The sequence below is a fragment of the Astyanax mexicanus genome, chromosome 17 (genome assembly GCF_023375975.1).
Source record: "Astyanax mexicanus isolate ESR-SI-001 chromosome 17, AstMex3_surface, whole genome shotgun sequence".
NCBI lineage: Eukaryota > Metazoa > Chordata > Actinopteri > Characiformes > Acestrorhamphidae > Astyanax > Astyanax mexicanus.
Window position 1 is genome coordinate 26,566,739 of NC_064424.1, and position 11,897 is coordinate 26,578,635.

An 11,897-nucleotide genomic window follows, 5' to 3' on the forward strand; every position below is an offset into this window, starting at 1 on the left:
TTCATTGAATTTGTTTATTTGTTAGGAGGGAAATGTGTCTCCCAATAGGCATAATGCGTTTAGTAGTGGTAACACTTGGACCCTGGTGTATAACATTGACATAACCATTCCATTATCGTGCAGTGGAAGACAGTCATTACTTAAGTTACATTACTCATTATTTAAAATATTATGTCCAGTAACTTGTAACAGTCTACATTATTTGACAAATAATTTTGATTAATGTAACTGTCAGGTCGATTCTTCTTGACTGATCATGGCCAGTGTTGTAACAGTCATATTGGTTTCCTTTACAGATTATGCCCAGTAATGTTTCAGTACTATATAACATGACCTTTTTACATTATCAGACCAGATACATTACATAGTACATTACTTTACAGATTTCACCCAGTAATAAAACAGTTGCATGTTATATTATTTGACAGAAAATGCCCAATGAGGCAACACACTCATGTACCATATTTTTCGTACTATAAGGCGTAACAGATTATAAGGCACTGGGGAGCTAACTAAGTTAAGTAAAGCTAAGCTAAATAAACAAAACTGTACAAAAAAACAACTTTCTTTTAAACTTAAACAAGGGATGTTCATCTACACAGATTTCTCAGCTAAAAACATTTTTTTTTGGGTGAGTAAAGCACTTCCTTTTATTTACAGTAAGCTTAAAATCTCAATCACAGCGCTACATTGAGGAACCCTGAGTATTCCGGTAAGCCAGGGTGATATTAGCTAGCGGTTCACCCCACATAGCTTGTTTTAGCATGCTAAACACGCAGACTACAGTCCGATATACTCACCTCTGAACAGCACAGGTGATGCTTATGCTGCTCTAGCAGTGCTAGCCAGGGTTAGCAGAAGGCAACAGGCTACAGGCTGACAATAGTCACCTTTGATCATGGAAATAGTGGTTAGCAGCTAATGCTACTCAGAGTGGCTTTACTGCACCTTACAACCTGACTGGTTAAATTCATACATAAAGCTTACTAGATTATAAGGCACACTGACGATTTTGGGGAAACCTAGAATGATTTTAACTGTCCCTTACAGTAAGAAAAATACAGTAAGTTCAGTAACATTGTATCATATTGCATCACTTGATACATTGTTGTGACTTGATAAACTGCCCAATAACAGTTGTATTATTTATTATACGCATTACTTAGAGTAATGCAATTACATGTTACATTGTTTGATGCACTGTAACAGTATAACAAAGTCAAATTGCATTACTTTACCGGTTATACCCAACAACTGCCAGATGCTAATTAAAGTCACATCTTTAGGCAGGACAGCTACCAGTATGAACAGTAATAATTACTAATTTCTCCCCTTACTCTCACAGCTAATATGTAACTTATGCGCTCTTATTACACCTCGTATTACATGTGTATGGAATGATAATGTCAATGTTAGACATAGTGGTTTAAAGTAGTTAGACAAAGAGTTTAAAATGGTTCTAGTGTTACCTGTCTTAATTTTATTGTGTTTTTTTTTTTTTTGGCTACCAAGTTTCTTTGGCATAAGCCCCCATATATTTTATTCCCTTCACCTTGTCAGACTGAGTGTATGTAGGTTGGATTGGAGAAAGGGTATATAGATAGGGTGGTGATTGGGGAAAATGCGCTTCCAGTGGATTCTCAGATATAGGAGAGCAAGGCACAAATATGCGTTTCTGTTTTGCATTTGGTTAATATTTGATTAGAGCGATCTTCAGATCTCTGCTAAAAATAAAAATATAAAGTTTATCTGCAGCACCAACTGTTGAACAGTTCAGCTTACAAAAAGAATTTGTTTAAATCTAATCACTTACTTCATAAACAGGCTTAATTAGAACAGAAAAGTATAAAAAAAAAAATGAACTTTAATTTTATGCATTGTTGGGGTGTAGAATTAAAAGTTAAGTCAATGCATGCATCATGAACAAGGGAGCCATTTAGCATTCAGCCTTTATGACATTTGATTAAAATGTGTGCATGCTGGTCAATCAGACTTAAGTATGGATACCCACACAAGCAAAAAGCACAAGGTGACCAATAAATTGAATCTCGTGGAATAATTAATAATCAAATGATCATTTTGGCTTGTAATGTAAAGTTATGTTATACACTCTTTAAGCAAATCAGGTGCTACAAAGTGTTTTTTTATGGTGATACCAGAGAGGAACCACATTTGTTTTCATTAAGTAGCATGTTTGTTAAAGACATGTGGCTGAGAAGAACCCTGCAAAGGTTTAAAAAAATAGTCATATATGGCATCCCTAAGTAAAAAAAAACTTTGAGCCTCCTTTATTTTTAATAGTGTATTTAAAACTGTATATTAAACTATCTGCACCATGTTTTTTAATGCTCTACTTGAACCTGTAGAACTGCAAGTTGTTAATTTGTTTTTAATAAGTGCTCTATTGCAGCCACAAGAGGCAGATTATAGATCCTTACCTCCACCATGTTTGGAGGCTGCACTTTAGCCAGGCTTGCGCTCACTGTGAGTTGTTTGTTAATCTGATTCAAGCAATACTCTATTACAATAATATTGTTGTGACTTATATGCACACCAAATCAAATACCCCACAGTAGCTTGTGCCTTGCTCTCACATACAGATACGTTCTAATAGGAATTGTGCTATCAAGGAATTGGACAAAGACATTTTTACATCACACCTGGTACTAGGGCTGGACCCGAATATTCGGGTATTCGGATATTCGTTCGTTGAGTAGGTATTCGGTTTTTAATTTTGGTATTCGGATATTCGTTTTTTTTTCTCCTTTCCAGAGTTCCACCTCACTCTAACCACTTCTGTTCTCGCGGGTCCCGTCAGAATATCTTGCGCGCGGGACAGAACTGAACTGTTATTGGCTGGAGCGGGAGTTTAATCCAGACGATGCGGGAGCAAATTAATAAATAGTTAAGAAAACTGTAATAATTGTAAAAAAAAAAAACCTAAAGAAAACTCTCAATGCGCAGGATGGACCGACACACACGCACACACCGATGGTATTTGGACTGGAACGGGACCGCAGTATTCAGCGCTGCTGTTTTAATAAATATATAAGTAAATTTGAAGCATTAAATGTAGTTTATTTAATTTATATTAGGAACGTGGGGCGGGAGCGGCAGAAATGTGTATGTGGCGGGCGGGCGCGGGATTAAAAGAAGCAATTTTTTGCGGAGCGGTAACGAGACAGAAACGCGGGAGCGTGGAAGAGTGGGTTTAAAAATCAGTCTCGCGCAGACCTCTATTATACATGATAAAAAAAATGCAGGCTCTTCGAAACTGATTTATATAATAAAACGTAAGGGGTAATGTGGCAACAGTAGGGGCTAAATCGGTTACAAAAGCCTGGCCAACAAAAATGATGTCTGAACGAATTTCCTCTTATCTAATATAATTTAAAATGGTTTAAAAATATAAAATAATTTCTAAGTAAACGAAATATTTAATATTGAGCTTATAGCCCAAGTGCAAAAATACAAAATCAGTAATAAGACTATGCCCTGCAACAATCCATAAACCGAAATAGACCAAGTACAATAACGTCATTAACAATGACTTTCCTCTACTCTAATATAATTTAACATGGTTTAAAAATATAAAATAATTTCTAAACAAACGAAATATTTAATATTGAGCTTATAGCCCAAGTGCAAAAATACAAAATCAGTAATATGCCCTGCACAATCCTTTAACCGAAATAGACCAAGTACAGTTTACAATGACTGTCCTCTAATATAATTAACAATGTTTAAGAATATAAAATACTTCCTGAACAAACGTTTTTTTTTTTTTTTTTTTTTTTTTTTAAGCAAATAGCCTAAGTGTGAAAACACAAACAGCAATTTACTGGGCTGGCTTGCGCAGCGGAGAAACCGTGCAGCAGCAGCCTCCTAGCCTGCTTACGCAGCCGATAAGCCGCGGTGTGGGGCAGCAGAAATTCCGGGATGAAAACACAAAGAAATCTGGGCTAAAAACACAGAAAAAATATGGGATGAAAACACAAAAATCCGGGATAAAAACACCAAAAATCCGGGGTGAATATGTCTCGTCGGTCAGAGCAAATTGAACATTTTTCAGTGGATTAAAGGGGCCGTGATTTGCTTTTTTTTTTTTTTTTTTTTTTTTTACCTCTTTTTTTTTTAAAACGAATATTCGAATATTCGCTTCGAATCAGTGCCGAATATCCGGAGCTCAAAAAACGCTATTCGGGCCAGCCCTACCTGGTACAAGAGATGTCTCTTCTTGCTCTTACCAGCTCTCAGAAAGTAGAATCTTTTTTAAAGTCATCATACTGAGCGAAAGTCACTAGCACATAGCTTTCTCCAGTAACAAAAACAAACCAGGATGCTGGAGGGAATTTGGCACAGCTACCATGTCCTTACCATGTGCAGACTGCTGGCAAATCAGATTTGTTTGTCAAATCAGATCTTTTGAGATGACTGTCCATACTGTTATTTACAAGTGATCAGATCAAATTTGCTTGTCCAGACATTACAAATACATCAAACAGATCGGCATCAGTAAAAAAGATAAATCTATGTGGATTTTTTTCTGGCAGTCTGAACAAAGCCAAGGTTGTTATTCTTTGGTTTTAACTGCTCTGGGGTGCGTTTCCCGTACAACGACGGAGCCTAGCATTGAACTAACGTGGTACGATGCATCGTTAAACTAACTAACATCTGAAGTACGACCGTTTCCCGAAACCATCGTACTTTGTTGGTACCACAGAAGTCTGAACTATGTTGGTTTGAACCACCGTGGTCTTAACTAAGGTGTTTCCAGATGTGTTCGGCCAGACTTTCCCAGCAGAAAACGTGCAAAACTCACAATCTTTAAAATATTATGCCAAAAATATGTTACTAATGTATCATTTAGGCTATTTATATTGTAATTATCACCAGAACATAACGGACAACAATACTATTAATAAAATAACAATGAACTGCAAGTAAAATGTACACAATAATTGCTATATATTCATTATTATTTGTAACAGACAGTGTTACTTAAAAAAAACACACATATTTGCTATTGCAATAATTTTTTTTAATAAAATAATCACCATTCTGAAGAAGTCTTATTAAAATGAGACATGAGAAATGTGTGTTACTCAGTGGTTCAGCAGAGCGTCTACGACGTGCAGCGCGCGGTGTTCTGTCGAATTGTGCAACCCATCGAGATGTGCTTCTCAACACCAGCGCCCATGCGTGGAAACATTTTTTATTTATTTATTGTTTTTTTATGGTAATTCTGTTCTTTTTGGTTGCATTAAACAACCAGAAACCCCTTGCCATTATTTCTGAGTATTACAAATGCGTAAATGACAGCTGATGATAATGAAAGTAATTATAAGTTAGCAATAATAAAAAAATAAGGTTTATAATCACCCTAATAACCCTAAACTGTCTCCTGATATTTTGATTCAGGCTTTCCAAATATTCTACCGAAAGCATGTTTAAATATGGGGCTTTTTCTAGCAATTTTATATTTAAAAATTAAATATGCACTAGGATAATACGGTTTGACAGGGTAGCAAAACTCGACAGACACCGGATGGAAGCCTAGTTCGAATCCCAGTCGTGGTTTTATTCTCTTAATGTTTTTTCTCATAATGGCAATTAATGTTATTGTTTTTTACATATATATTAATGTAGCCTACATATTTCTACGTATTTCCTGTAATATATTATTTAACAAATACTAATTGATAACATTTGTATAGGCCTAGAGACACGTTGTATTGGCTAAATAATAAATTTTCTTTATTCACACTCTGTCTGGCCCTGTTACCTGCAGAGGATAATTAGGTAATTCAAAACACCTGCTTATTGCATATCTTATTCACAGAGTGCATATAGCACAATGGGTTTAACTATTTCATAAATGTTCACAGCACAAGTTATCTTTACTCAAGAGATGCCTGCTTGAATAATTAACATACATCTTTCCAAGACTGTAAAATACATTTTAGCTAAAGAGCACTTCTCTTTTCACTACACTGAATTCATGTTTGCCAAATAAAGCTAAATGTTAAAGACATACATTAAAAAAAGGACTGAATTTTATTATTTTACCTGGGCGCACATGGGTAAAAGTGAAGTGGCTCAATTAATGTAATTAACACAAACATTAAAAAAAATAGGTACACTTGATATCTTAAATCCTCGTGCAGCAATATTAATGTGATTTATCAGCTTTCTGTATCCTACCGTCCACCGTCTGCACTAATCACCAGCAACTAAGCTCTTAACGACAGGTCTAGAGCTGTAGTTGGAACGACGCAGCTGAACCACGGTAGTTGCGAACATTCGCTGGAACCACGGTTCTGGGAAACACCTGAGTAGCTTAACTAAGGTTCGCACTATGCAAGTTACTAACGTGGTTACCTCCATAGTTCCAACCACGCTTTTGGGAAACACCTGCGTCGCAGCTGCATCGTCCAGACTAAGTAAGTTGCTAACGTAGTTAGCAACTACGCTTTTGGGAAACGTACCCCAGGTTCTTGGAGATACTCACTACTCTTTTGTTTAGATAGGACTGATCATTGAAAACCCTGATTATAAGGGTAAAGGGTCCATTCAGGTTAACATCAGGCCACTTTTGAATAACAAACCCAAACAAAGTGTTGTTTTGCTTCATGTGTAACCTCCAACTCATTCACTCTTGATTTATATACTAATGTGTTTGGTGAAGAATCTAAGCAAACTCAGGCCTGGACAGGTACAGTGAAACTTCAGCTTTCTCCACATGGTATGAAGGCTACATCCCAACCACATTCATGCTGGCAGTTTATCAGTTTCTTCAACTTTGATCCTTTATTCATTACAGTGGTGGTGAATTAAACTGAAACAAAAATACTGTAATCAGCCTCAGCAATAATACTACCTGTTTAACTAGTGTTGACTAGGTCCACTTTTGTGCAACCGCAACAAATCGCATCTAATTTTCGAGACCTCTGAAGGTGTCCTGCGGTATCTGGCACCAAGTCTAACATTAGCAGCAGCTCCTCCAAGCTCTCCAGTTTGGGAGATGGGGCCTCCAGGAATCACTTCAGTGAGCCTAGGGCACCTATGACCCTGTTGCCAGTTCATCGCTTGTCCTTTCGTGAAGCTCTTTTCTTTTGGAGATGTTCAGATCTGCCCTGCACTATTGGATTTTTGTCAGTCTCTCAGATTCTTAAGTTCTTAACACATCTGCTTTAAGAACTGACTGTTCACTTGCTGCCTAATATATCCAACCCTTAACAGGAGCTGTTAGAACCTGATCAGCCATGTTAGCTATTAACTTCACCTGACAGTGGTCAGTGGTTACGGCTGCTTGATGTATAGACAATTTATTTTCTATCCATACCCACAAATGAACCCACCACCACCAAGTTTTATGGAATATTGATGGTAAAACGATGGAAAATCTCAATAAACCAGTGTTGTACATGGGACTATTATGCCTCACAACACCCATTTATCCACCTTGAAATGCTGAATAGTTTTCTAAACTGATCTGAGTTGAACAGATGTCCAGTTGTCAGTTCCGTTCACCACCACTGTGAACAATTGTGACGTTTCTCTAGAGCCACCAAAACACTCTGAATGACACTTTTCGCATCTTAACCACTAAATAAGTGCAGACATTTGGTGAGGTTCACATTACATGCTAAGCGAACAAACAAGCAAACACGTTAATCAGTTAATAAATGTTAAAGGTCCACGGCTTCCATTACAGCACAAGGAACTTCACATCCACTCCGGCCTAAAGGGACGGGAGAGTGGGTGCCACAAACTCTGCAGTTTACAGCTCCTTCACATGGAGCGTTTCAGGTAAATACTGATTTTCAGATCATTCAGAATGACCAGGTTACATTTCTCATGGTCTGGTTTTCCATAAACAGCAATAACAATAAGGAGGTGGGGGACAATTGAACGAGTGGTGTTTTTAGAGGATAGATTTCACCTACGTTTGAAACACTCCCAAAAAGCTCATCATGTTACTCTTGTTATTTCTCCTTTATGTTTTTGTCAGTATTTTAAATTAATGGCAAATAAGTGTTAATACTTTTTGTTTGGCTTCTGCGAGTCCTCGACTTCCTTTAAATGAGTCTGTAGAATAAAAGGAAACTATTTTAAGATAAATAAATAAACCTATTTAAAGAGTAAATATGTCTGTGGAGTCTTTTCTTTTAGACAGTTGTTGCCTAAGAGTGTGTGTGGGTGTCCCAAAAAACCTAGGTCACCCGAAGACAATGACAATGTGTACACTTGTTCTTCATTAGAAACATTTTTTAATATGATAAAACACAAACTTAAGAATTGCCTTCAATCATCATTTAGAAAATGTAATGAATAGATTTGTATATATTTGAATCTGGTGCAACAGGTTGCACCCATTTTTTTTTGCTTCTACAAAGCAAACTGTGTATGTGTGGCAATCACTCTTATTTAGACCACGGACTAGGGCTGCATTGAATTTAGAATGTAGTCAGTCAATTCAGATTTAATGTGAATATTTTTATTAAATCTTTTTAATAATAATAATAGTTTTAGAATTTTCCACATGCTTGAGTTCCAACAGGGTTATGGGACTGTATGTTTGAGAATCTAAAGTCACTAAAAGAACTTGATTAAAGGAGCATTTGATGAATGATCTGATTTGCAGCCTAGTTGAATTACTTTGGCAGTGTTTAATGACAGGTGTCATATGTATTTGTGGAATAATGAGACAGACAGCACATGTATTAATAATTAAAATAATCTCATATAGCCTATTTTATTTTTTATTTTACTTACATTTTTTACATTAAATTTAAGGTATGAATTAATAAACAGTTGAGAAAGTTTAAAAGGAATTCACGGTGCTGCCCATTATAAATGAAAGGTGCAGCATGTTATAACAGGGTTCCTGCAGGTCTTTAAAAAGTCTTAAGATGTCAAATTAAAATCGCTGTAATTAAGCTCTTAAATTATCTTAAATGTACTATAAATTTGCTGTATTACATTTTCAGATGGGGTGTTTAATGCCAGTGGGAAAATACATGCTAAGGGGTGCGTTAGCTAATGTTACAGGAAAGAGAACTAAGGTTAACAGAGAGCTAGCTAACGTAAGCGATGAGCTAGCTAACATACTAATGTTAGTAACGATGAGCTAGCAAACATAATGACATTAACTACATTACTGGGGAGAGAACTAAGGTTAGTGGAGAGATAGCTAACATAGTAACATTAGCAGTGAGCTAGCTAACATGCTAACAAAAACATTAGCGCTGAGTTAGCTACGGTATTGGGGAGAAAACTAAGGTTTGATTTTTTTAATCAAAGAAAATATGGCTAAATTTCTGGGCCTTTAAAAAAGAACCCTTTATAAAATAAACATTCTCCAAAGCAAACCATGTGTACGTGTGAGAGTCACTCTTATTTAAACCAATGGCTGTATTAAATTCAGAATAAGCCAATTTTGGATAGTATTGGTTTTGCTTTAATGTAACAATAAATGGTAAAAAAAGGTACATAACTCACCCGTTTTCCATGTTCAATGTAAAAAGATAAGTAGAATGCATTTAAAGTGGCAGTGCGTATTATTTTGTTTATTATTTTGTTGTGTGCTGGCAGGACCATCCCTGCTAAGCCTAATACATTAATTCTAAAAATTGGGGCATCTGGTCGCTTTTTGTGGGAGTTCTTTTGGCTACGTCACATGTCTTTACGTACTTACTTCCAGGGGCGGATTTTACCACCACGCAATTGCTGAGGGCCCCCTGCTGGCCAAAAGGTTGGCAAAAAAAAAACCTGCATTATTCATTTTTTTTTTGACACCAAAGAGGCACCGTACATGCAAGTTAAGCTAGGCGAGGTTAACTAAGGTAGCTTTGGCCCGTCGCAGCTCTGCGGAAGGAGCCGGTCTCCGGGGCTGTTTGCCCAGCGTCAGTGCTGTGAAACATGCCGCTCTCCGGGGCTGTTTGCCCGGCATCAGCGGGGCAGTAATCTTGCCTAGTGATCTTTTGTGTCATAGTTTCATTATTGGCCCAATCAAGTTGGATACTCTACAGACAGGTGATATATTTAGAATCATAAACTTATTTTGCTTTAATTTAATCTTATTCTGCTATTGCCAAGTAGAATTCTGGTTGTGTTTACATAAACATACCATCTCTTGCAGTGTAACAAAAAGCAAATCAATAAATTTGAGTATATGTATGAATAAATGCTCTTAACTCACTCCCAAGTTTGACTGCTCAATCAAATGAATAGGGTAAACACACAATGAAGAACATTGGTATTTAAATTGTGTGAAACTGACACCAATAAATCCATAATTCCTAATATTTACTTACTTAGAAGTATGTTTTTTCTCAGTAGCACAGTCGCTGTGCAGTGTGGAGAATAGTTTTGCGATATATTGATTATCGCTGAATCGCAGTTTTAAGATATCACTGTTATCATTAATTTACCACAGCTTAAATGTGCTGGAAAAACTAGTCCTAAAAATAGGCCTTGAAAATGCTTTTTAAATGAATTTTACCTTGTAAAAAGTGTATGAAACTTAATATTGCATTTTGCTATACAAAAGAATCCTTTGATCAGCGCCCTCGGGAAATAAAATTGCTTAGGGCCCCAGAACTTCCAAATCCACCCCCGCTTACGTCACATGTACAGCCTCTGAATGATGATCCGGCTCAGTTTTACTGAATGCGAGCAGCTGATGGAGCAATGGAGACTTGAGAGGAACCTTCAAGCTCAGCAACTCATCCACTCATAGTAAAAACAGTTTAAGAGAAGTGTGCAGTTCAAGAGAAGTTTCTGACTGAACATAACCTGGAATCGGATTCAAGAGAACGCATCACACCCACCCAGTTTAAAATGATTCCTACGCATGCTCAGTGCAATTACCCATTCTCACCAGAGAGGGCCCTAAATCCCAAATCTTACGGGCATCAGCTTTAACGTTGTCTTTAGAAGTTGCCTCCAGAGTTTTTTCTAAGTTAAAAACACCCACTGCATCTCAGCTTTTCACTCAACAGTTGTCACATTGGTTTTCTTTTTAGCAAGTTGCTAGTGCTAGGTAACCCTGCTATAATTTAAAACAATTCTTGTTATTTATAATCCCTCATTAAATATCATGCTGTGCCTTTTTTGTCTTTTTTAAAAATCTCGACTGCTTGACTTTAAGAATCTCAGTCAACTGACGAGTTTCTGACTGATGATTTGACTCATTGTCTTTTAGTAGGCAGCCCAACCACAGACAGGTGTTTTTCAGGGTAAAACTGGTAGTGGGGGATGCAGAGATTACAAATCCAAGCAGAAAGTTTAAATGTTAATCATATGCACAGATTCTTCTATCCAGAAAAATCTTCCAAACCAAAGATTCTGTCACCCACCGCTGACATTCCATAGCACCCCACCTTCGTGGGAAAGCGGCTCACGACCTTTAACCTTCAGGCACTCTGGGGCGGGGGTTGAGGGCTAGGCAGCTGCCACGAGAGGTCTGTTCACTCCTCGGGACAAAAACTTTACACACACACTCCCAGGCGCGTGCACACACACTTCAGCTGTATGCTAATGCATGCCGGTGCTCAGCCTGATGTATTGGTGGATCTGGTGGTTTTTCTTTTCTCTCCGTGTGTGACGGCAGCAGTGAGGGTCCGGGGAAAAGTTCCTCGAGTTCATCGACCGAAACATCTGTGCTGCCTTTCTCTCAAACAAGCAGAATAAAAAAAAGGTCAAAAAATGCTTCACTTGACATAATAATAGCGTATAATCTACATTTAAAATAACAGTGTTGAAAACACTGAAATATATCACATCTATGCCAACACTTAATAGTGCATAAAATACAGCTGACTGTTCGTGTCAAGTATTTTAAAGCAATTCAACAGGGTTTAGGTCAGGACACAGAATTAAAAAAAAAAACA